The 25,631-nt window shown below is 40.2% G+C and overlaps 1 protein-coding gene across 5 annotated transcripts in view; it reads left to right on the plus strand.

Moving 5' to 3' along the window:
* The window catches only part of THRB (thyroid hormone receptor beta), a 175,881-nt gene that overhangs the window by 68,417 nt on the left and 81,833 nt on the right, over positions 1 to 25,631 (plus strand). For 2 of the 5 annotated variants that reach the window (XM_071804948.1, XM_071804947.1), the window contains exon 3: positions 18,295 to 18,365. The exons of the other annotated variants lie outside the window; for them this stretch is intronic. The gene's annotated coding sequence lies outside the window, so the exon portion shown is untranslated. The remainder of the gene's footprint in view (positions 1 to 18,294; positions 18,366 to 25,631) is intronic. 5 annotated transcript variants of the gene reach the window in all.

A 25,631-nucleotide genomic window follows, 5' to 3' on the forward strand; every position in this document is an offset into this window, starting at 1 on the left:
GTGCTGCCAAGTTCTACAATTAAATTGAGTCGGTTTCTTACTTATGAAGGATGTAGTGTGACTCCCTTGCCCTTTTTTTTGCCCGTTCTATGAATATTTTCTGTAAGTGGATGTTTATTTTCTAGTATTAATCCTTAGTTTCCCCTCTAAAGCCAGTAGAACCATCAAAACTGGTGTTACCCCAGCAGGGTTTGCCCAGCACTGTCCCTGTGCAGCGCTGTGTCACCAGCATTTCTTCAAGCAGGATTATTTTAAGGGACCGTGAGGGCTTTTGGGTCAGCACGCAAACACAGTGCAGCCTCGCTCTGCTACATCCCGGTAGCGTGCTCAGCAAGGCGGATGTTGTGGTGCCCGTGATGCTCATGAGGGCCACAAAGGCAGACGCACTGCTCGGTACCTGCGTGCTGGGACGGCTGCAGGTGACCCACGGTGCTGGCCACCCAACCCATGTCCCTTGGGGCACAGGTCAATGCTAGTTCAGTGTTAGGACACTGTAAGGTTGCATGGGTTGTATCCTGAATATTTGAATTGTGCTCCTCCCCCTCTACTCTGCCCTGATGAAACTGCATCTGGAATATTGTGTCCAGTTCTGGGCCTCTCAGTTCAAGAAGGACAGGGAACCGCTGGAGAGAGTCCAGCAGAGGGTAACAAAGATGGTGAAGGGAGTGGAGCATCTCCCTTATGAGGAAAGGCTGAGGGAGCTGGGTCTCTTTAGCTTGGAGGAGACTGAGGGGTGACCTCGTTAATGTTTACAAATATGTAAAGTGTGAGTGTCACGAGGATGGAGCCAGGCTCTTCTTGGTGACAACCAGTGATAAGACAAGGGATAATGGGTATAAACTAGAACACAGGAGGTTTCATTTAAATTTGAGAAGAAACTTCTTCTCAGTGAGGGTAACAGAGCACTGGAACAGGCTGCCCAGGGGGTTTGTGGAGTCTCCTACTCTGGAGACATTCAAAACCCACCTGGACACCTTCCTGTATAACCTCATCTAGGTGTTCCTGCTCCAGCAGGGGGATTGGACCCTAATATTCTGTGATTCTGTGATTCTAATGTGAAAAGCAAAATATGCTAGGGACGAGTAGGTATGCATCCCTCTTTCCCAAAGAAGGGAAAGATAAACACATAATGACAGAAGAATTAATTTCCTCTTAACTCTGCAGCTCTGGCTTTACTGTCTCAAGGTTTTCTCTTTATAAAGCCACACAGCATTACTAAGCATCTGTTTGCTGGGTGAAACAGCCAGGTGTGCTTTATGTATAAGCAAGTGATTGTAGCCTGGATCGTTGCTTCAGACCCTTTGTGAGTCAGGTCATTCACAACTGCAGTAATAAGATTGTTTGTGGTAGGTTCTTTATAGTGACAATGGTCCTTTGTTTGAAGTCTGTGTTGCATATGTGTTATATTTCTGATTTGCGGATTGATTCTCTGCCAGAAAACAGCATTGCAGCAGGGAACTGAAAGTGAAGGTCAGTGCTGCTAAATGCAGGATATTGCTCAGTCCTGGAAATAATTGGGAAACCTCATAGTTGAGTTAAAAGCTTTAATTATGACTTTCATTGAAGTGATTCTGCTTCCTATTGTTCCTGAGGTTGGATCTGAGGTTGGATTTTTATTTGGTTTTTAGTTTGGATTCAACATAATTTTAACATTTACCTGTAATTTTTTTTTTTAAATAAAATGATGCTTATTTATGTAAAATAAGTGCTATCAAGTCCCTGCATTACAAGGTGATTATCTCTCATGTCAAGTTGATTATGCTTTGTGGTAGAACCATGACCAGAGTGTTTCAGGCTTAGGTAGCGTTTCCACTAGTTTACGGCTCGGATTTGCCTACAGTACAAAGGGGTGGTCAGGCTGAAACCAAGGCATGTTGTGTTCCAGATCTTTCTCTTGAGGGGAGCAGCGTCCCTGTGTGATCTTCCTCTGCCTGATGTGTAGAGCAGCTGGGGGGCAGCTGGAAGCAGAGTCTTCCTCCTCTCATGGCATCCCACGAAGTCTGCAGGCAGGTCTGCTGGCTGCGCAGAGAGGAGGCAACCTCTGCCACCACTGGAAAGATGATGATGATGATAAGTCAGTGATGATGGCTGTATGCAGGATTCCTGCTTCCCCCTGGGAAAAGGGAAGGGCTATCCCAGCACAGGGCCAGCACTTTGGATGGAATCACCAGCGCTCTTGCTGCAGAAGTGTAAAATAACCATGTTTCCCACGGAGGGTGTCAGCAGCTTGTAACAAAAACATAGAACAAGCTCCGTTCCTGAAAAGTACATCTGAAACTAAAATAGTCCTTTTGGTTTTAATTCTTTGATGCCAAATTTTATCCTTGGAGCCCAGAGATTTCCTGATGTTTTCATTTGAAACTGTACTGCTTCATGCAAGGTGAACGTGGCTTAAAATAAATCAAGTGCAAGCTTTGCAGGGACTCTGTCCTATGCTTGGGCATGTGATTTTTAATTTTTCCCCCCAGTTACTTAATTATTCGAGTAGAAGATTGTTTAGGTTATCAATGTTAGCTATGAATTTTCAGCCCCAATGTAAATTTGAATTCCAGGTCATTTTGTTGCACATTAGCATAATATTTATACACTCAGTGATAAAAGAGAAGCAGTTAATTGTTTGACAGGAAGAATAAAGCATTTGACTATACTGTACTGTGTGGGGTGTTATGACAGATTTCTTTTGACTGTGCGGCATTCAAATTATACATCAGTAAGGTAATGTTACATTATGTTATCTGTCTGCACTTCTACAAGCAATTTCATTATTTTAATAAAAATTTACAGTGATCTAAAAGCCACTTTTATATATAGTAATAACATACACATATGATCTTGTATATTGTTATACAGATCTACATTCTCTGCGTACTATAGCAAGAGATAGACTGCTGTTACTCTTGAGATACTTGCCAGGTAGTTGAATATGAAAATTGAATTTTCTGCTGAAGGTTTTATTGATCTCTGAATGTATTCAGATTTTAGTCTTTTCAGTTGCAGCTGGCAGAAATGCTTTTGCTGAAACAGAGTTCCATTTTTGAGACTCATTTGTTTACAGATGAGATTAAATGGGAACACAATAATATTGTTTGCCCTAAACAGTTAAAGGGTCAGTGTTTACTCATTACCTTTTCCATAGATCCAGATCAGCTGCTTAAATCGCAGGCTTTCATCTAGGTTTGGACTGTGATTATATTTGACCTTGCTATGACTCCATGAAGTTTCTCAGATGCTGTTGGAAATGTGGTGCTGCTTTCTGTTTTTTCCACTATCGTGGACAATGGATTCACCATTCCTTGTTGTCAGGATTGTGCACGACTCTTGGATGGCCAAGGAGGTGCAGATCGAGTGCACTACAAGTAGCTGAACAGACTTTGCTAAATTAATTGAGCAATGCAGATTAATGTAGTGTTATCTTATTATTTAGGGCAAAGGATTATTTGTTGAATGAAAGGCAAAAAACTTAAACTGTAAGATCCTAATTTCGCTGAACTCCTTAATACCGCAGTTTTATTTACAAAAAATATCCTGGTGTATTTCAGGAGAAATAATTTCTATGAAAGTGTATCAAACCTTTGTTTTTGTCATCAGAACTTAGTTACCTAGATTAATAGGTGTTCATTTATTTTTTTACTAAGCAATGCTTGAGGAAGCCTTAAGGATTTTATGTTGATTGCACATTATGAATGTCAGAAAAATTATTAGGAGTCAGGGGTTCTGACTTCTGGCATAACCCCCCCATGTGTAGAAGTGCAAAATGAGTAATAATTATACTGTGACTATAATGACATTTCTAAGCTGCAGTTGTAGAGAAAGGAAAAGGTCTCCTTGGAGTTACCAAGTATCAAATTGCAGTTGTCTTATTTCTTCTTGTATTTTGAGAAATTCATGGATTTGCGTTTGCAGTTTTATAGCAAATACCAAATTTGAAACTCTTCTCAGCAGGACCACTAAAACCATTACTGCGTGTTCACAACAGAGCAAAAATCTTGAAAAGAGATCCTTCCCATTTCAAGTTTCTGTTAAACTCTTGAAAGGAACAGTCGCATGAAAATATTTTCTTAAAATTGTTTGACAATGCCATTCAAAAATGATATTGTTAGCCTACTTGTTATTCCACTTGTTAGCTGAAGCACTACCAGATAATGAGAATTCTTAGAGCTGTGACTGTTCATTGCTAAATTTATTAGTAATGCTACTATTTTATTTTCTTGTTGTAGCTCTCAAAAGCAATCTGTATTGTGGGCAGTCTGCTCAGGTTTTCTCTTCTATGGTTATAACATGCATCATTTTTTTTTTTAATTGTATAGAAAAGGACATGAAATTTTAATACAGAGCCTTACTAGGGAAAAGTAAGGAGGAGAATAAGATAAATTAACCTTAAAAGCAAAAGACAAATGAAGTCTAAAACATAAAGCTCCTTACTGATCTGAACTTTGAAATATCAATAGATAGTAACAATTTGCTCTGTGAGCACTGTAGAAAAACAAAAAAACAAACAAACAAAAAAACACGTTTGCCTAACGTTGAAGCAAATAATTCCTAGAGATACGTCACTGCGGTCTCTGGACCATTCAGTGGTCAATAGGTAACAGTCATTCTTTATAGCGGTCAGTTTCTTTGTATCAAAATTTGTTCCTTAAGACCTTCACAAATGCTGAGGAAAGAGGGCTTTCTTTTTTAATGTGATGGAATCAAAACAAAACAACAAAAACTGAACAAAACAGACAAAAAGAGCAAACAAACCCCACTACCACTAAAACTCTTGTAGTATGCTTTTAGAGGAGTTTCCTTACACACATGCTTTTAGCAATGCTTTACCCAAAAGCATCTTCTCCACTTGTCTCATTTTTTGTCAATGTCCCTTAGTAACTATACCTCAAGGGTGTCTTCCTTCCTACCCTCTCCTGGGTTTGGGGTTATTCCTCCCATACAGAGACATCAAAATTCTTGTCTACTGAGGTGTTTGTTCTCCAGACCTCTGGAAATTAGTCTTGCCCTGAGACTGGATTGATCTATTGTTCCATTTAGCACTAAATAAACAAAACTTCTTCATGCTTAGTAGGAATGAAAATGTATTTCCATGCTCATAAACTTCTACAGGGAAATCCATTGGCTCAGTCTTCAATATAATAACACTGTTGACACGATTTCTGGATGCCTAGCATCATTGTTTACCTTTACCAGAAGAACTGGGAATGTGTGTGGTAAAGACCATGACACCGCACCATAAAAAAGGCTACATTTCCCTATATTCCTCTATCTGAATAATTCTGACTTTGAACAAGTGATGGTATTAATACCATACTGGTGAAATATTTAATCAAAGTTACAAATGTGAAGAGTGGCTGTCCCAACTAGTTTGGCCAGGAGACAACATTATTAAGTGTTCTGCATCTCTTCTGCAACTCTTCTTAATCACTAAGAATTTCATAAGGAAATTTTGGCTTCCTGCAAGACCTTGGCTGTAGAGCTGGAGTAACTGACCTCCAAAGCTGAGAAGACCTTGAAATCTATCTAGTAGATTATCTTCTGTACACAATAAACATGGCCTGAATAAAATCTTTCCCCATCAGAAGGTTTCAGAACAATGACTAAAGCAAGCAGAATGCAGTTTTTGAACTTTGAGTCTTGATTTATTTTATTAAACTATTGCATGTGGAAAGATACTGTCCATTTACAACAGCACCAAACTGTGCATTGATCAAGGCAGATATCTTGGTAGGCAGAGTCACAGAAACCTTTTGGAAGTATCCTTTCATCTAGTGGTGCGGTGTGTGTGGAATCCCCTAGGAATTACTATCATTAACTACTCCCATAGGACTGCTAACAGAAAAGGCTTTTCAACACCAAACCTGAATCATTAAGCGTGCCTTTGATTGGTTGAAGTCTCATACTGGGGAATGTAACTAACATCTCAGTTCAGCTGCCAACACGCTGATGTCCAGTGATTTTTGGGATGTCACAGAGGGTGTCCTACTTCGCCTCCAGCAGTGGCTCTAGAATGGTGTCTCCTGTGGGCACCTGGAAACAGAGTGTAGAATGTGGTTATTTAAATTAATCTGAGATTTTTTTCTTCTTTTTTCTTTTTTTTTTTTCCGTTTTCATGCCTTTGACTTTTTCATCCATTATAAATGAGACTTACATGTTTATTTAATTGGGACCAGACTGACCACTTCTAACAAGCAATGTAGTGTTAGCCTTAGTCATCATGTCATGTAATAATGGCCAAATGACCAAAACTTTATATTTTTTCCTTAGTCTTTTTGACTTGGAGATTAGAAAATGATAGAATGTCTTTTCCTTTGGCTGATGATCTCCTCATCGTAAAACTGAAGACTTCTTAGGCTGGTTCAGCAAAGCTTGCAATGCATTTCCTCTTGAATGAGAGCCAGAGGATTCCAGCATGGTCGTTCTGGCACAGTTGGTATGTTTTATGAAACAGGTGTCTACATGTGTGCAGTAAATCTAGTTATGCTGATAAAACTGAAGAGATAATTTAAAAGTATGTGTTACAGTAAACAAGACTGGTAATTTACCATGTCAATAACCAAAATGTAAGCAGCATTTCTGTACTGTGTGTGATATACAGTAATGCTGTAATGTAATAGCTCCATTGTGTGAGCCATTTTAAAATTCCTGTTCAAGATGGTCTGGATCGAGATGGTAGTATATTTTCTTTTATCAGTAGTTGTCTTTCAGTTAAAATCTGCAAAACTGCTTCTCATTCACAGTGCTATCAGCCAGTCAGGTTAACTAACAACAACCTATGACAAAGGGTAAAAAATTAATGAGGAAATGGAGAACTTAATCAGACACATTAAGAGTTTATGTAGTAAAATGAATTCATCATTAGGGTTAGATTACCAAAGAGTCACTTTTCCAGGTGATGTTCCAGTCTGTCATGGTTTAATCCCAGCTGGCAGCTCAGCACCACGCAGCCGCTTGCTCACTCCCCGTTCCCCCTCCAAGTGGGATGGGGAGAATCAGAACGCTAAAAGTGTAAAAACTCATGGGTTGAGATAGGTGAAGCAAAACCCAGGCAAGCAAAGGAAAACATGGGATTCATTCACTGCTTCCTGTGGGCAAGCAGGTGTTCCGCCATCTCCAGGACAGCCAGGCTCCATCACACGTAACAGTTACTTTTAATGTCCCCCATTCCTCCTTCTTCCCCCAGCTTTAGATGCTGAGCATGACATCACATGATGTGGAATAACCCTTTGTTCATTTGGTGTCAGCCATCCCAGACATGTCCCTTCCCAACTTCTTGTGCACCTGGCATGGCATGAGAAGCTGAAAAGTCCTTGACTACTCAGCAACAACTAAAACATGAGTGTATTATCAACATTATTCTCATTCTAAATCCAAAACACGGCACTATACCAGCTACCAGGAAGAAAGTTAACTCTATCTCAGCCAAAACCAGGGCACAGTCTCTTCTTTGAAGTCCAGAAAACTTTTTGATCCTACCTAACCATAGTACATCAATCTGTTGCTAGTTAAGTTCCTAAGATTCAGCAATGGCTCAGGTATTCTGGAAATCCTAGAGCAACAGTGAGTTTCAGTGGGGTTAAACCATGACAATTGTATATCTATATTGTATCTCTATATTCAGGATCTATATATGAGTCGATTATTTAAGAGTTATGATCTGCATAACACATTAAGGGGTAACCAAATCCCTCCTTCCTTTAAATGTTAAAATCGGAAAAGTCCAACATCCCAAAGAGACCACCTGGATGTGAGCTGAAAAATGTGATTGTAGCAGGTTCTTTTCCCCTCTGTAGCACGGTTTGTGTTTCCCCATGAGCACTGAGAATACGACTGATTCTGAGCAGATTTTTCTGAAGTGTCTTTCACACAGGAGTGCACACATTGCTCCTGGTGCCTCCTTCATCCTGCTCACGACACCCCGGTAGGACTATGGGTGGCTTAGGTCAATTAACAACTTTTAAACTTTATTTTCAGACTGTTTTGATCACCCTACGTTTAGGAGGGTGAATCCCCCTTGGAGTCTGTCTGAGCTGCTGGATGAGAGTGAGGGGGTTGTTTAGTACATTGCCTGAAACAGTAGCTATATGAATCCTCTTTCAGCTGGGGATACTATTTCAAGTAAAGCACTTCTTTTAGATGTCCTGATGCAATGATAGTCAGTTAATCACAGAATCTAGTTCTCTTAGCTGTGTATTGTGGCGAGTTTGCAGATTTAAATTCAAGCTTCTGAACAGCATTAGGATCTGTAGAGAAAAGGCGCGATGTACTGTGAGAACAATTGGTGCATTGTGCTTAAATTCAGCTGTAACTACATTTTGTGACCAAGAGAAGGAAGGAAGCGTGATTTATAGTGTTGTGATTTTCATGTGTTTGGCCATTGCAGCAGTATTGGGGCTCTTTCATTGTGTACTGCAGATCTTTCCTAGATGAGAGTAATAAGGATGAAAGCAAGAAAACCATCATATTGATGGCCATGCTTACAATACAGTTGTTTGATAATCCATTCTAAATCAAATGATGAAGTACAATAAGCAAGCACCTACTGCACAGAAAAAAAGCATTGGGAAGTCCATGCTTGGGTGAAAAATAAAAGTGAAACACCCATTCAGTGATACTGCATTTCCCTTGATTGTCGTCTGTACAAATTGAAAATAATTGCACCAAAATCAATGAAACTATATTACAACTCAACAAAAGGTGGGAATTAACTCCCGCTACTTGTTTACTGAAGACATGGAAAGTTCCAGTAAGCATTCTGAAGGCAGTGTATGGTGTGGTCTCACCATATCTGGCGTTGATGTGAATAGTTAAGAAATCGAAATGAATGTAAAGTGTCTGTATAGCAATGAGTTACAGGTCTGATCAGAAGGAAGAGAGTTCATGTGAATTGGGTTCTTGCACTGGGAGCTGTAGGGTTCCAGGTCTTTGGACATATGTGAGTGACAGTTCTGAGAACAGGTCCCAGTTTAAAGCAGACACTGGCACAGGAGTAATTTCTGTCTGAGGGCTCCATCCTTTCCACCTGGTAACAGACAGTAGTGTATTTAGACAAGCAGTTATTTGCCGTAGTTTTTAGGTGTGTTTGCATGCACAGGTTGATTTCGACTTTTCTTTATAAAATGCATATAAATCAAACAATGTAGAAGTTTGTGTATCTGTTCTTGGGGTTTTTTGTGAAATCTAAAGTGCCAAGATATAAAACTATCATGACATTTATTTTCTTGCAGAATTTATGTTAAACTTCATATACAATAAAGGAAGCACTCATTCAAAATTTCTGCTTACCAGTTCTCAGAAAACATTGAGTTTTTATTGCTTCTCTCAGCCAAGGTATAATAGCCCAGTATTTCCACTGCTGAAGATCGATTTCTTGTGCAAAAGCTGATGATACTAATTAATCTACCGGAGCTGTTTTCCTGAGTCTCTGCCCAGTCAGTGTGGTGTTGACGTGGAGGTAGGTGACCCAGCCTTAGGTGCCTGAACTTCTTGCAGTAAATCTCAAGAGCATGCACACGGTGCTTCAGGACATGGGCACAGTATACAGTGGATGTTATGCCTGTAGTATCTTGGACCTTATTAGAATAAAAATGTGGAGACTTTATGCCTTACCAATTGAAAATGAGTGGAATGAATGAAGAGCTGGACCACAATTGAATTAATTGTTCCAACAACAGCTTTCAAGTGAGGCTGGATTGAAACTACCCTGCTTCTGATTTAGAATTGGAAGAGTTTTTAGAAATCAAAATTAAATGAAAACAGGATTGGAAGTTACTGCTTGGTTCATGGACAGCAATCCTATACTTTTGACAATATCCGCTGCGTATATTCTCCATAGTAATCTGATCAATGTAAAAATAGTTTGTCACCATATATGAATAACATTTTGTGCTTGCACAGATGCAGCGTCTAGACTGCAGGTACATGGCATCTGTAAACCAGTGACACAGACAGCAAATATGACACAGACCAGATGAACAAAATAGGTTCTATTGATGATATATCCAGTATTCAGAAAGAATTGCACTGGTTTTTTTTGTCACTGTGAAATACATGCTATACTAGCAAGACCCTTCACGGTAGCCTTGCCTTGTGATTTTTTTTTTTTCATCGATGATGCACATTCTTTTGTACCAGAAGGGAAAGAAGCTAATTAGGTCCTTTACAAATACACATGAAATATGCAATAAATAAAATCTTATGAGAGTGCTGCTTAAGGTTATATCGTTAATCTTTTAGCCTCAGAAGAAAATTCCAATTATAATCCCAGCATGACGAGTGGTTTGTTATGTGCGTAGCTCAGATATGATAATAGTTTTCCTTCTCTTGATATATTGGTAATTTACTGAATAGTGGCATGAGGTAGTGATTTGTTTTATAGCTAAGAACATAGTATAATGTTAATGCTCCATATTCTTCAGACTAAAATGGTTTGGATGCCTTCTGTGTTTTATCGAGGTCTAGTGCTATATTTAAATGTGTTTTACCTTACTGATTTATCAGCTCTTCATAACCACATCCGAACTGTCTCAGGTACTTTCCTATCCCAAATCATTCAGTCTGTGTTACAGTCCCTCAGACACCAAGTCCTGACAGCTGCCTGTCCTGTATGATCATCTATGCTTTTATTCCCTGATGGAAAGTGTAATTAGAGAACAATGATTTAGCTTTTGGGTTGACATGCACTTGAAACTTATTACAGTACTCTTCATCTGCTGCTGTCTTCTTATCCAAGTATTATAAATACCTCTTATTTCTCTCCAGTTAACCTCCCGGCTCCCTCAGAGGTGGAATGCTGCATCCATTAGCCATATAAAAACTTCTTGTCTAGGAGGGGAAAAGAAGAGTTATTTCACTTAATCAGCCTGGTGTGGGAATTTGGAGAAGCAGAATGTAATTAATTATTGAGCTTGAATTTTGGCCAAGGCTCTATTAGACTGAGGGTTACAGTTTATTAATTTCTTTCAATCTTGTGATGATAGGAGGAGCAGGAGGGAGACAAGAGAGTGGGATCTTATGCTGACATAGGGAGTTTGTACTCTTGCTGTGGCAACGGGTTTCAGTTGTCACTGTTTTAAGCTGGAGTGCTTTATGTGGCTGTAGCAGGAGGATGAGGAGTAAAAAAGATAGCACAGCTTCAAATGAAATTATTTGCAGGGGAAAAAAAAGGTTAATTATACATAAATGAATCTCACAAAAAACAACCAGAGCATGAAAGAGCTACAGTGCATGCCCTCTGCCTTTCACAGACTGTTTCCAATTCACTTGGTGCTTTGTGTTGCTTTTCTGAGGCAATTCTTTTCACTTTATGTGCATCAACACATATTTTGTCATAATTTCGTGATGGTAACTTCTGCGCCAGATCTAGCAAGTCCCTAGTAGACTGTTTAGCAATTAGATCAAATATAAATCACGGAGATACAGCATAAGTTAGTTTAAATTTTATTTGATTGCTCTGCTAGCTGTAGAGTTAATTTTTGTAGGGAAGAAATACATGACAGTGACAAGTAGTAAAACTGAATGGATCCAGAACTGGGGGGGAGGAGAAGCTGTGTATCCACCAAGGCCACTCTTCTGCTACATTATAGGGAGCATTTGCCACATCAGCCAGCGCTAATGGGAATATTCTTATGCAATGGAGAAATGGGACTGAGGAGTAGAAGGTCTGGTTTTGACAGCTGCATCTCTTATGAAGTTTCGGTTGTGTTCCTCTTCATCACCAAAATTCTTCAAACATTATCTAATAGTTTACTTTAAAATGATGGAAGAAAATTATTCAAGGTCCTAACTTTTCTGAATATCTTGTTTGCATATGTTTGTCTTCTAAAATGCATAGTACACAAAGTCTCAATACGTTTCTGTTCTTAAATAATAATAAAAACAATAATTCAGAGAGAATTAGATCTGTTTTTCTTCTGTCTCTAAGGAAATGCTTGCATTCTGAAAAGGTTGTAGTGCTGTGTTGTATAATGGTTCCACCATCCTTGTAAAACAAGATGTGCTTTGTCCTGTTAAAATTAGAACTACTTAAGAGACACCACAATTATTATGAAATTGCAAATCATCTGTCTCCTGGGAGAGGTGATTTTCTTCACTGAAGGAAAGTTGGCATTAATAAGCACATAATCAATGAAGATAGTGTTGTCATAATGGGTATTGAAGTTTATATCTGTGGGAATAGATGGTGTTGTACAGGGTAGGAAGAAAAGCAGGGTCCAGCATTGCTTTGCATCCTCTGCCTTTTAGACTAATTCATCATTTAACGAGCTAGCTGTGGAAAGTGGAATTCACTGCTGAAAGGAGGGCAGGTGAAGAACATAGAAAGTGGTTGTATTTAGTAAATTAAATTAATACATTTTTATGTACATTTTTAAGTATAATCTCTGGGTACCTCCTTGAACTCCCAGTCACAGAAGGTTTTCTGCCCTGCTCCATTCAATTTTGAGTCCGGACCATGGTGTAGTTGCATGAGCAACACCTGTATTGAGCAACCCACACAAGAAGAGTAAATGATTAACCAATGTTTGCGGTTCCTTTCTGGTGGTTGCTTAAAAAAAATCACTGCAGAATTCAGTTAAAACCTTCAGAAATCCTCCTGGGCTGTGGCAGAGTGCTTGTCCTGTGAAGCACAGTGGGTTCAGGACTTCGCCTTTTGGCAGTGACCTTGGGTGCACTGGCACATCCCAGCTGTGCTGGAGCCAACTCACTGGAGCTGGGGTTGCACGGTGGCTGCCCCAAAGGCAGGGCCATGGGGATTTTGCCCACACAGACTCAGTGCTGCTATTAGGGCTGGGTAGCAGGTGGCTACAGGAGAGGAGCACTGGGCTGCACAGTGGCTATAAACACACTGACTTTCCGAAGGGTTTTGTTTAATGTTTTGTTGTCAGTCGTGATTGGTAGCACCAGGATCCTCTCCACAGGACTGCTGAAAATAATTTGTCTGTAGCTGGGTTTGTAAGGAAGGAAGGAAGATTTTCAAAGGCATGAATTGCCTTAAAAACCACAGTAAGATGTATCTGCCTGATTGCCATTTGAGGTACTTCAAATATTTTTCTCTCATTTTTTTATAGGTAGGTTTCTAATCATGGAAACAGAGGGCTAAGTTTATAAACCCTTTAAAAGAGGGATCTTCTGACAAACAGAGGTTTATTTCTGACTGCAGATATGAGGATGCTTAGAGTCTGTAAATAACAGGATACCTGCAGTGAGGTGGGTAAATATTTAGAAGCAGCATGTTATAGTTGATATGTGAGAACGATAGCTTTACATTGTCCACTTCTGAGTTATCATGTTATGATATCCTCTTAAGTGCATTTTATTCTTACTGGTAAGTGCCGTACACACAACACACAGAATTTGCGAAGTCAAACACTGTATCCCACCTGTGACCTTCTCTGGTTGTTTCTCTTCGTTGTAAATTCATCATCCATGTCACTTCAGTCAGCTAATTCAATCTTCTTCTTTTAAACCTCTTCTTCAGGGGATTCTACTCTCTCTTCTCTGCATGTGGTTTGTGGGCTGGGTATACCTTCTTTCTCCTCTTTTCAGCAGGTTTTCCCCCAGGAGCATGACTCAGCCTGGTCCTGCTCTTAGCTCCACATGATGATCATCCCAGGCTGCAGCACAGGCAGCAGCAATGGCAGGAAAGACATCTCACCTTCCTCTCCCCCTGTGAGGATGATGCTTGTCAGTGGTATCCAGCATTAAACCCCCTTCCCAGCACCTCTCACCAAGTTTGCAGAGGTTTGAAGTGTCATCAGATCTCAGCTGGTTTTGACTGACCTGGCAAAAGCCACTTCCCTGAATAAAAAACACCTTCTGCCTATTTAGAACACAAAGAATATTTGAATTACTGAAAGAGGGGCTATCAGATATTATCTTCTCATTGTAAACCAATGGGGTTTTTTTCTTGCCTTTTATCTTAGAAAACAGTTTTGACTGATGTAAGAAAAAATAGCCTGAGGCACGCATCCAGCATGGAAAGTTTGAGCCCAAACAATTGGTCTGGCAAAATTATAAGCAAGTGAAAATCGGATCTTGTGGGAAGTATTGGATAATCCTTAGTAACAGGCTGTGTCACAGTTCTCACCTGTCTGTACTGAATTTGCAAGAACACTTTCTTTTCAGCGTGCATGCAACCTGCACACACTCTTATCCAGTGCATTCTGCTGAAATGCATATCACTTAATTAAATAATCCACTTAGCCTGCTTAAGAATGACTCGATCTTAATATGACTGCAGCTAATCACATGTGGTGTTAAACCTGTTAATTGCTTATCATCTAATTGCCTAGCTTGAGTTTTATAACAGCAAATGGAGGACCAAATGCTTAGTGTCCTTCATAACTATCACTACTAGACATATTAGAATAATTATAAATTTTTTGTCTATGCTAAAAAATGTACAGAAAATTTATCATATAAAAGATATTGAAATGCTATTGTGACACAGAAAGCTGGCTTGCAATTAATGATTCAAGAAAAAATAACTTAGTAGAAAGCCTTCAATCTTCATTCTTCTGATACATAATTTTGCTTATTTCCATATTGCGTTGTTCTCAGTGGGAGTCTGAGGAAGGTTTTGGCTGAATATTCTCTACCCTTAGCTATCGACTCTGTTGTGCTTTCATTATGTTTGCCTCACATAATCGCTCACTGTTAATCTCAAAAAGCCTTTGATATTTCTGTGTGTTTGTGTCCTAAACAATAAGCTGATCCAAAATGAAGCATGATTTATTGCCTTCTGACCTTAAACACAGCTTTTCCTTGTAGAAAACAGCATATGAACCTGGGTATTGACTGCAGGCTGAGCACCGATACCTTTCCTCCTGTGTATGTTGCCTTCATTCCTGGGCAAGCTCAGTGATCTGGTCAAGTGAGGCTTTTTTTGTGTGGATGGCTTCTCTTGCGCACATTCCTTTTAAACATTTTTTTCCTATATTCAAGTGTGCTTCTCAAACCAACTCAGTCTTTGTGAAGAGGTCTCGGTATTTACTGTGGCCATGGGTTGGCAATGCGTTCCATCTAGCCTTAATACTCCTAGGACCAGACTGAAAATGCCAGTGTGCTATGGCAAAAGCAGCAGTGAGCATCAACTGTGAGCATTCCTTCAGCTTCTTTGTCCTGATAGATTCATGTTGCGCCACTGGGACAAGTCTGGTGTTGGGGATTGTTGTTTGTCCGTCTCAGCCACGACCATATGTCGTGGTTGAGACGGACAAACGACAGGGGATGCTGGCACAAGAAGGCTGAAATTTCCTGGGAAATGGGGAGAAGGAAGGTGATATACAGAGAACACTGCCTAAAAGCTTCTAATTTTCAGGGGAGCCATCTGCAGGGATGTTGTAGGCGTGGAGAAGTGAATGATGATCTCAGGCGATTGCTCTGGCTGCACCCTGGATATATATCCATTTATGGGAAGAGACTTTTCAGAATGTTGTAGGTAGAGGTGTATAAATCTGAGTGGCCTAACTGAACTTGGAAAATCATTGGCCAGCATTAAACAGTTTGATCTGGGACTCTGAGTCCAGGGATCTCTGCTACTTAGTTGTTTGGTAGATGTAGTACATCCTTGCTGCTAAGGGTGCACAGGAGGAAAGGACTAAAAGAAAAAAAGTAATCAAAGCATTTGAAAATTCAGTGTCTGTGCACAGCACATATGACAAAAGCCTGCTAGAGAAAGAGAAAGAATGTGCAGCTAAAATGGTAATTTGTTGTTTGGACAAGTTCTTTTGAGATAGGGAAGGTGATTCACTGAATCTTCAGATGGTCACAGTGAGAGTGGTGGTTACTTTTCTGGTTCTGCTCAGTGTCTTGGCACACAGTCCAAGTTATTCCTCCTCCACTAGTCTTTTCAAGGTGGGCAGAGCCCAGGATCACTTTGCCCCAATATGATGGCACTGTGCCTTGTGGTCAGTCCTAACGTAAGAGGAAATTATGGAAGAAAGAGCAAGAAGGAGATGGTGGTGGGGCAGGGAGAGAAGAAGGGAGAGAACAGTGGTACTGTACTGTTTTGCGGGAAGGAGGGATCATATGTTAGGGGAGAAGCTGGCTCTCATGTGCACTGAGATCTGCACCACATGTGCTGATGTGCTGATCGTGGCCAGCGACCTCATCTGTGTGCAGGTCTGGCTATCACAGTGATTGAGGTTTGCCAGCCAAGGACCGACTCTCTGGAGGAGGGCAAAGGCTGACTATTTTTGGCAGAGAACCCGTGCTCTTTTTGGAGTCACTTTGAGACTTGTGAAGGCCATGAATCTTACAGTCTTTTCTGTTGCAGGGCTTTAAAGGTGGATGACAGATGGAATAAGTTCATCCTCTGGTTATTTCATTTCTCAGCTGAATCTGTTTTCTATTTGCACCTGCGTGATCTCACTTATTTGCATTCCTATACTGTGCTGTCTCTTTATTTTTTATTTTTCCTGGACTTTCTTATTATAGAGACCCCAAAATCCAATGTGAGACTTCTGAGTCTGTTCAGACACAGAGGAGCAATGATAACCTGTTCCACATGCAGGCATTTCCATGGAAAGCACCATGATAGTCTGGATCAGTGATTTAAATTTAGGCTGAAGCCTTTGTCCCTGCAGGTGCTCTCAGTGGGATGCAGGGCTGTTGAGATGTCTGATCTGAGCTAGGACTTCATCCCTAGATTAGCCTTCCCATGCAAGGAAAGGTGTGCAAGCAGGAGCCAAATGGGCGGCTGTTTCCCAGCAGCGTTACCCAGCCCTGCTCCGGACATGCCAAGGCTTCATCAGCATCTTATGCTGTTCTTAACATAGCTCTGGGGTGGCAGCGATTTGTGTTTCCATTGACAGTGACTGATTTTTAGGTTCTGCATCTAGCATTCCTCGCTACACTGTTAATTAGCAGGTAGACCTGTCGACGTCAAGAGATATGGAGCACTTTCCTGTAAATTCTTTGCCCCACCTGTTTTCAAATTAACTGATGATGGAGGGGAGGAGGATGAAGGGAAAGAATAGCATAATTAAATTCTCTGTTGTATCACTTAAAATTCTCTCAAGAATATTTGTAAAAATCAATGTTACTTTTCTTCAGGCTGCTAGGGGGCCCAAGTCTTAAGTCAATTAAATCTTCATTTTTGAATATCATTTTTTCCAGCAAGGCTTCTTAAATGTTGGGCTCTTGGCATGTGCCTGGTGTCATTTTACTAGCTAAAATAATGAGACAAGTTTTATGTATGTTAGCTATATACTAGATAAGCAAATAATAATGAGAAAGTTGAAAGTATTGTTCAAATTAGGAATTAAAAGTAGATGTAATCTGAATGTGAGCCACATGAGTCTGAGTTGTCTGACTAGTTTAGATCATGCAATTGGGAAAGTAATGGCAAGGAAACCTAAGTACATGTTAAATACCTTCCAGATACCACATTTGGTTATTCTGGATAAAGCAGAATATTATCTAAAATTCCATATTTCTTTTTGTGATCATCCTTTCCATTCACAGGAGGCAAATCAAGATGAAATAACATCTGTGAGCTAACATTTTCCCCACCAGCTGTCAGAAAGTTATTCTGGTAATTTGTTCTTGAGCAGGTGAATGTGGCTGTTCTTATTGTAGTCCTAATTTTCGTTTTGAATAGAGATACTAATCTGGCAAGCTGTACTTGATTTGTGTTTCAAAAAAAAATCCAACTGGTGGGATATCTGTAGGCCAGATAGGAATAATTTTGTCTAAAGATACAAGCTCCTTTAATAACAAGTCATCCCTACTTCTCAGTGTAGTTTATCCCATTACTTTTTTTTCCTTTTTATCTCCACTGAGGGCTGGTATCCTGAGGAGACCTCCATTCCGTGTGCTTTGTGTCTGACCTCCCAACAGTAGCACTTGTTTACCTAGAGAGATAAGTTGTTTCTGGAGAGCATCCAGCTGATAACTTACTTTTTCATTAGACCTTTTTTTCCTATTAGTTATCTCCTGTTAGTTGATCTGTGTCATTTGATAAAACTAATTAGGTAATAAAAGACTGCTTCTGAACTCCTCCCTTTAATTTTGGCATGGTGAAATGTACTTCTTGGCACCTTGCTCTTTCCTCATAAAGACAGCCTTCAGTTGACAAACAACATTAACCCAAAAGAAAACAAGCCAGTTCACGCACCCCTCTTGATTTATCCGTGTGCCAAAACAAAATAGTTCCTAACAAATTATTTGTACCGAAGATAGTGACATAACTCTGGCTCTCTTTTAGAGTTTTGCAAATGTTTGCAGAGCATCACAAGAGACCGGGCTAAAAATACTCAATGAAACCATTCAGCATTCTACTAAAAGCATTTTGTTTCCTAGGACTCTCCTCCCTTCTGAAAATGCCCTCCCACAGCTGCATAACATTTATTAGAAGGGGATGCAGGTATAAGGTAGGAACATCACATTTTACATTTTATTTTCAAATTTAGCCTAATTTTCAGGTTTCCTTTTTAGATTATGTACTTGTATTGTTTAAAAGAAATCTCAATAGAAGGAAAGTTTATTATTAGCTTCAAGTTGAAGTACACCCATCCAATGAAAAAGGTATTGAGCAGATTATCCTTCATAAAAGTTTTCAGTGTGAAGGTTTTAGGTGTCATGATATGCAGCATTTGAGACACAAATAGCAAAGAATTGCCATCTCTACATGGCAAATGGCCTCTGCTACATCCTGAGGTAGAAGTTGCCTGAGGACACTGGTGGATTGTTTTCTTGATTGCTGCATGTGTGCACCCCAGGAGAAGGAAGGTCTCAAAGCTTCCTTTGAGAAGAATATGAAATATGCTTTGCTTGGGTGTGAGATCTGTAGAAATCACTGTAGTCACCTTCTGTTTGTGGTGCTTCAAAACGTGAAGGAGAAGTATGTCCATGATCCTCAAGGTTCCAAACACTGAGCCTACCAGAAACTGGAGGGAAACAAATGTCCAGGTTTCAGATGGTTTAGAAACAGCAACTAGTTTATGGAGGAATGACCAAACGTGGGTGTCTAGCTTGGCGGATGCGACGTGTGACCTACCCAGACTCATATGGGGTCTGGAGCAGCTGGTGGAGGCCAAGCAGGATAGCTGACATGTGTGGACAACTGAACTGAACTCTTACCTAGTCTTGGTCTCTATGGCAGCATGATTTCAGCCTAGAGAAAAGCTATTATATCAAAGCCAGTGCAATTAGACCAACAGAAGATCTCATCAGAATCTGGCCTGTGTTTTACACTCAGAAATGTCATTTCTCTTTAAAAAATGGTTTCTACCTGTTCATTATTCAGTGTTAAATGCAACCAGCATTTTGGTCAGGTCTGAAGAAGCATTTTGATATTAGTTGCATATTTGCAGTGTGCTGGATTTACTTCCATGTCAGAAAGAGGTACCATGGAGATGTTCAGAATCTGTTGTGCTTGCAGAGGTTTGGAGTACTACGTCTTCAGGGAGGCAAGAGCCCCAAAATAGCAGCATATGAAATTTTAAAATCAGTGGTATGATAAACTTGGATAGTACCAGGATGTGTGTATAAGTGAATCATGTGATAAATAAATTATGGGAGTGATAGTGAGATGCAGTTATAGCAATAAGAAGTGAGTGCTTTAAAATGAAAAAAAAAAAAAAAAAAGAAGTTTGTATTTTTGTTTGTCCTTATTAGATTCAGAAAAAGTTTTGACTTGCTTTATGCCCCTGAACACTTTTTTTGTCTCTTCTCTAGATGCACTTAGAGCCAACTCTGACTCAAGGACATCTAGCTAAGATGCCTGAAATGGTTATTATCCTCTGGATCTGCTGCTTTTCTATCAGGAACACTCCTGAGCTACTGCAGTTTATAACCTACCATAATGTCAGCTAAAACGTTTGGCTATTTTGATTGACATACCTTGTATCAGAGGCAGATTTGACTCTGCATTTCTACCATTAAACATGAAAGCTTTCCAAGCAAATGCCAGTTACCACTGCTAGTGAGATAAAAGCATGGACTCACCTGCTATTGTGTCAAATCTGGCAATTGCTTTTTACTCATAAGCAGCTCTGGAAATCCAGACAACCAAGCCCGTTTGTCCTGTGTGCTTTAATTTGATGTACTGTTCCTTTTTACTTGAGATAGTTTCTCAGCCCTCCTGGCTGAAACTTGGTGCCACGAGAAGATCCTTCCAAAGCCTTCCATTGATTGTTCCATTGCTGTGCTAAGGGGTGCGTTAGTGAATTGTATCCTGTGCAGTGTGCTGTATAGCTTACTGTGGGCAAATACTCCAGGATTATAGATTTGCTTAGAGTTAGTGTTGAGAGTCTCTGTATTTTTAGGCAGCTCTGTGGTGCCTGGCAGCCTGACACCCATTCCCCCTCAGATCCCTTCTCTAGCTGGGCTGTGTGTGAGGATGTGGAGATGTGCCAGATGTGCTCTTGCCAGCAGGGTTATGGGCTCTTCCTGGCCTGACCCCAAAACAAGGGCACAGATAAGGAGCAGAGGAGGCTACAGCCTGGTTTTGAATGAAGTTGCTGTTGGTTTCCCTGCCTCAGCTCAATGTTTAGCTGTGGTCTCTGCAGCGTTGTGAAGATCTGGTACATGGGAAGAGAGACAGCTTGGCTTTTACAGCTGCCGTCCTGTCCGAGGCACTGCAAAAATAAGCGAAGAGATGCTCCCCAGCAGGAGCAGTTCTCTGGGTGTCCTGGCAGGAGACAGCATAGCACCTCTGCTGCTTTTTTGGCTGGACTAGACAAGAACGCTCCCCTACCCGCTGCCCGTTTCTGCTGCCAACAGATGCTGCCTGCATAACTGGTGGGATAAGCAAACTTCTCCATCCTCACCCTCGCAAGCAAAGGCAGTGCACTTTGGTAGAACATGTCCTTTTCTTTGCATATCAAAACTAAGCTGTTAACATATTGTGGATTAAATTATTAATATCCACATTTTCACCCACAGAGGGTCCACAAACACTACCTATATAAAGGATTGAATGCCTAGCTGTGTTATCAGTGAACAAGGAGAGCTGTGTCCTTACCAGCTAGCAGCTGTGCAGCTGCCTCTGAATGAATGAGAAATCCTTCCACAGTGCATAAGCAGTTACAGTGACTTTTGCAGCATTTCTTCTATAGGAGGGATTGCTTCTGTGACATGAGATTCTTTTCAGGTTTGACCAAGTTGTGCTTAGGTGAGGCAATTAATGTAATTTTTCTGAATGAACAAATGGAAGAAGTCATAGAATCATAGAATAGTTTGGGTTGGAAGGGATCTTCAAAGGTCATGTAGTTCAACCCTCATGCCGAAACCTATTAGAAGATTTTAAAGGGAAAACCCCACCCTATTTCACTGCTTCGCTAGCGTAAGCTTTGCTGGCAATTCAGCAGTGGATGACATTTTGCAGTGGTTTGTCTGATGCTAAAAAAAAGCCTTCTGATGTATGCCGAAGTTACATGGAATAGATATAAGATCTAAAATTGAGCATACCTCTTGCAAAGCAAAATTGAAATTGGAAGGAAAATGTACTAAATTGAGGTGCAAATGAGATGTGACAGTGACTTTCTTCTATGAAAAAATTTAGCTAGAAGGCAGGAATTGTTAAAAGCTGAATAATAGCTAGCAGGAATAAACAGTATTTGTCTTCCAGGGCCATGGGGATTTTAATGAATTTCAAAAAGATACATAAGGGCTTGAATTACAGATACTGCAGCCGAAGCAAAGAGGTTAAATAACTGTCCCTAGCAGAGCCAAAATGAAATCTGACTCAGGTATTCCTGGTCTCTCGCTTTGCTCTCTGGTTGCTTGACTGTCAAGGCAGACTGACACCAAAATGTCAGGAAGGTCTACAAGTACTTTGTGATTTTTTTTTTTTTTAAACTCATTTAGCAACTTTGGTTCTCTGTAACAGACATTGTTTGTACCACAGCATGTCTGCTTCCAAATATATTTTATTTTAAGAAACTGCAGAATTTTCTCCTGTTCTTACCATTTCCTGTGGTTTAACTCTGGAGCGTGATGGATGAAGAAGGCTATTTGTGTAATTAATGTATGAGAACAGAAATTGTACATCCTGGGTTTAGAGATGCAAGTCAGTATGTGATGGTCAGTCTCTTGAGCAAACTAGCAAGTGAACTTCCTCATCTGTGAAAGATTTATCTTATTAAAAGTGTATAGGAGAAGTGAGGCAGCGCTGAGATTTTGAAAGTCCTGTGGGCTCCCTGTAGGAAAGTGTCTGTAAAAGTGACGTTGAATCAGTGAGAGTGTAGAAATAGTACATTCACCTGTAGTAAGCTGTGAGAGAATTAAGCTGTACAAGAACAAGACACACTGGAATGAGTGTTGACACACAGAGTTAATTGAGAACAATTAAGTCTGTGTGTAGACAAGATCTACATAGTCCATTTGAACTGCATGGTATTATATGAGTAAAGGGTGCAGGATTAGACCCATTGTTTACAGATTTACCTAATGCTTTAAACTATTTGGATGAATGGTGTTACACAAACGTTAGTCATAATTATTATTTTATTATGACCACATGTTTACTTTGAACATAGTCCTATGCTTAATATGTTGGAAAGCTGGGATAATATTGCAGCTTCAGTGTGTGAGCTACTGTTGGCGAAGCAGCATTTCGCTAATGGCTTCTCTTTTCGTGCAATGAAAATGCGTCCCTGGACTGTGAAATTGCGCCGGTTCTGGTATGTAATGGGGAAATAACTTAAATAAAAATACCTTCAGCTAGAACATTTTGAAACAGATGCATCTGAGATAGAATGCTAACGTATTAAAATTAATACTATTAGATGTGCTGTTGGTATATCATTTCAAGATATCTGAGGTGCTAGTATTTTATTCTGGTTACATTGAGAGTGCAGAAAGCAAATTTCATAGTATGATTCATAAGATCAGGAATGATACAGTTTTTCTATAATTCATGTGTTGCTACTTTAATTTGCATTTAAATGTTTAAACTGTTATAAAATTTCAGTCTTTAAACTTTAATGTAGTTTTTTTCACTTCTAACCAGAATGAAGTTATTCCTTCTTTAATACTGTGTTCTGAGGTTTTCCTTTGCTCAGATCTTCCATTTCAGCAACTGTGGAAAGCTGAAGATAAGTTTGTGAGTGGCTGTAGACATAAGAAGGAAAAGAGCTTAGTGTGGTTTTGGTTTGTGGTTTTTGTTTGTTTTTGTGGGGTTTTTTTGTTTGTTTGTCTTTTTTCATTTTCTTCTTTTTGTATGGAACCTGATAAGAAATATAATTCTGAATGGTGTATAGTATGTCCTAGGTTGCAAGAGATGGGATGCTGTTCTATCCTTTGACTAAGTTTATACCTTTTTAAGTGACTAAAGAGAATGGAAAACGTTAACATTTCTTTGGAATTATTTCAGTGCTTTGAATGGAGATATCGCAGCCCCTCTGTGCATGGCATTTTCAAAGATCGTCAGTGCTACTGAGGGGGAAAAGACCTCTCTTGAGCACAGCCTGTGCACCTGGACTTCTGTGAGGGACAACCTGGTTGATTTAAGAGATAGTAGTCTTTCCTTTAACCTGATACAGGAATCTTCTGATTCCTGACTCAATTCCTAAATCTCACATAGTGGCTGCAGACCATATTTTTTAATTGTTTAAGGCTTTTTTTTTTTCCCTGTGAGCTTCCCCTGACAGGCTCACCACTCAGTAGATCAGCTTGTAAACCCTACTCACCAGCATGTAGAAGACCTGTGTGTCTTCTGGCTGTGTGAGGCTTGAGGTGACCTGACACCACATTCACCAAGAAAGCATGTGTTTCTTCTGTGTTTCTGTATTTCAGTGGCCAGCATGGATTCAGGATTGTCCTGAATGCCTACTTGCTTTGCGGGGAGATTACTTCTCCAATGCATTAAAAAAAAATAAAAAATAAAAAATAAAAAAAAAAATATATATATATATATTCAATCGTTTAGGGTGTGTTTTCTAAGAGGAAGATGGGAGACATGCTGATTCCCGTAGGAGAGAAGAAACTTTTAAAGAAGTCCTAGGTGTTCGAAGTTTACTTAAACTTTCTTTCCCACGAAAAGACATTCTGTTCTAGATGACTGTTTCTCCGCGAAAACAAAGTATTTCGGTCGATGTAATTTATGTTTTATTTGAAAAGATTTCTGAAAGGAAGCTTGGTTTTAAGAAACCATTTCACCTCTTCAATTTATTACTTTGGTGTAGAAATGGAGGTAAAAATAATTTGTGAATGCAAGTTTCCTTGCAAGGGCTTGAGTTTCTGCCCGAGGCTCAAGCATTCCTTTGCTTTCCTCTGTGTTTTTCCAGCCCTGCCATACGGTTGAATGTTTGAATATTGTAGTGTCAACAGCTCCTTGTATGTTCACTTGATACAGTTGAGCAAAAGTTTTGACATTCAGCTGAAATGTTTGAGTAGCCATTACCAGCATAATTCTGCTTCTTAAGTAAATCTCATCTTGATGCTTGAAATCTAAATGGATTAATATTTTTAATGTCTTGTTTACAATGCTGCCTATGAAAGCCTGTATTTGTCTACTTGCCAACCTTCCTTCTTGGCCAGGAACCGTTCTGGCGTGAATCTCCACACTGGGCTCCCATCCATTTTCCTTGAGTCTCTCTGGTTCCCTCCCTTTTCCTCAGGGGCTCTCTGGAAGATTGTCAGAAGGGCTTTAATTTCTTGAGCAAGTCAGCTTTTTTTTTTGACTCCTAAATATTTCTACCCCAACCCTAAATTTCAGAGATTGCCAGCCAACCACAGATGGCTTGCCCTGGTGGTGTTAGTAAAAACCATATCTTTTTATCAGGTTTTGATGAAAACAAACCTAAAAACAAGTCAGTGTTAGCTTTGCAAGTAGGTAGAAAAAGATAGTTAAGAAAAAAAGAAGCTTGCTCTGTGTGTGTGTGTGTGTGTGTCTTGACAAGCTGCCCAGCAGTCATGATGGAGTAAAGGTGAGCTAGTAGATAACTCCTAATGTAGATTATACACATTATAGCATACTACAGTATTTTACCAGCAGATCCATACTAGCATGTAATGGAAGAAAAAAAGTGCTGTCTGGTGGCGCTGGCTTACATATGATTGTTAAGGCTCTTAGAGGAGACTTGGGAGACTTGTGAAGTGCGACATAAGCCTGAGGGCTAAAGCAGCAAACAAGTTGTTAGAAAGTAGAAGCCAGGGGTGTATGATATCAGACTACAGTAAAATAATGCAGCTGTGGGTTGGGTGAACCCTCACTTCTGAAGCAGGCCAGCAAATCCTCACTAGTGGTTATTTTGATATGTGATACCCTGATGCTAATCTAAGGAGTTGGATGCAAAAGTGAAGAAAGCCCAGCAACAATAACAGCCCTCAGCTGAGCTGACTCGGTGACCAGGTGCCAGGTTTGCGGAGATTTGGAAGGATCTTTGCACAATCCCCTGAACTGGATACGTGTGGAAGGAAGACATGGTGTCTCCACATTGCGAGGCTGAGACCGGTGATTTAACAGCCTCCCCCCAAAACAACAAAAATTTCTGCTTGGTCTGTCTTCAAGTAAGGTAAGGGTTTGCTGCCTGGTCTGACGTTAGAGGGGAATGGGACTGTCCTTCTCCTGCCCGTCCCCTCCCAGGGAGGGTCCCCTGTGGTGGAGGTGAAGACGAAGGTGCAGATGAGACCCACCGTGTTCCTGCCCACGAGTGACTTCAGGCAAAGCACGGCTGTACCCCAGGAGTGAG

Source organism: Patagioenas fasciata, chromosome 2 (assembly GCF_037038585.1).
Source record: "Patagioenas fasciata isolate bPatFas1 chromosome 2, bPatFas1.hap1, whole genome shotgun sequence".
NCBI classification, from domain to species: domain Eukaryota; kingdom Metazoa; phylum Chordata; class Aves; order Columbiformes; family Columbidae; genus Patagioenas; species Patagioenas fasciata.